Source organism: Cupressus sempervirens, chromosome 1 (genome assembly GCF_028749045.1).
Source record: "Cupressus sempervirens isolate cs-2001-9-10 chromosome 1, ASM2874904v1, whole genome shotgun sequence".
NCBI classification, from domain to species: domain Eukaryota; kingdom Viridiplantae; phylum Streptophyta; class Pinopsida; order Cupressales; family Cupressaceae; genus Cupressus; species Cupressus sempervirens.
The window spans coordinates 119,531,136-119,532,655 of NC_143118.1; positions in this window are offsets into that span (position 1 = coordinate 119,531,136).

Below are 1,520 nucleotides of genomic sequence, written 5' to 3' on the forward strand. Positions count from 1 at the left end.
CTTCTTACCATTTGGGTTCCCCTTCACATTGCTAGCTGTTGGATGTTCGTTGCAGAAGATGTACCTTTATTATTCTTATTTCTTATCTTAGAGACTTCTTTTCAGATGATGTATATACGTTATCATGTATCATGATGTATTGTATCTATTCTCACATACCCTATGACATGTGCAGTGGATGTTATTTATTGGATATACTTTCATTGTATTAGTTATACTTATGCTTTGCTTATGCGATTATGTATCTATTATTTCTTTATGATCTTGAGACATTGTGCTTGGAACTTAAACTAATTAATTTAAAATTATTAAATGTGACTCAACATAAAGGAACTCTTGAGGAATTGAAACTATATCTATAATTGATTATGTGTATTTGATGTGTATGTGCATGTTGCGTCTGCATTAATGTTATCTTGATGTTGTTTAAACTTCAAAAAAAAAAAAATAGTTCAGTAAACATTGTAACATGTTAGGTTTATTTCTCTTGGGTTCCCAAGCAGGGCGTTACATATGGTATTAGAGCCTGAGTTTCAACATTGGGAACTCTGTGCATTATGTGTGTCATCACTTGAGCAATTAGTAAACTTGCAACTTGTTTAAACAACAAACTTATATTGAATTCAAACTTGAAACCAAACTGTTGAACAACAAACTTTGAAATGATACAAATTCTAAACATGGAACTAGAAAACTTGTAAAACTTTTTGGATTATTGCTTTATGTTAGTAAGTTATGACCTTATGGTTATGTTGGATTCTTAGATGTCGTTGTTGTGTTTGGGTGTTGAAGGAGAGATGACTTCTGGTTCTAGATCCATTGCTAGGGGTTGTAGCTCAGAATGTGGTAGAAGTCGTGGGAGAGTTAGTCATCGTTTTCCTTCCTTGGTCCATTTAGGGGACCCTATTTAGGAAGAGGCTAGAGAGGATGCTAGTGTTAAGCAAGATGCTGAGACAGAAGGACCAGTCACTAGAGACTTGGTCAAGGAGATCCTAGCATGCCTACCATTGCAGGATAGAGCTCATCATTCAGAGTATGGAGATAGAGATAGGTCCATGAGTCCTAGAGGGAGGAACCTAGAGAGCATAAGGCAGTCTAGCCAGTCCATCCAGATGAAGGACCTATTACGGGTCAAGATCAAACCTTTTAATGGAGAAGGTACTGGATATGATCCTGAGAATTGGTTTATTGCTCTAGATAGATGTTTTTCCATGCAAGACTTTGACTCCAATGTCAAAGCAAGATATGCCATCACCCACTTAGAGCTCTTCGCAGCAAATTGGTGGAATATAGAGGAGAAGAAACTTGGGATAAATATGCAGACTGTCACATGGGAGTTGTTCCTCGAACACTTCCATGAGCGATTTCTATCAGAGCAGTGGCAACTTTAGAGGGCAGATGAGTTTCATGACTTGAGATAGGGTACCAAGACCGTGGTGGAGTATGAGCGTAAGTTCTTTGAGCTTATGTCTTATGCAGGAGTTAGTGATAGTTCACCATTGATGGTCCAACATTTCATT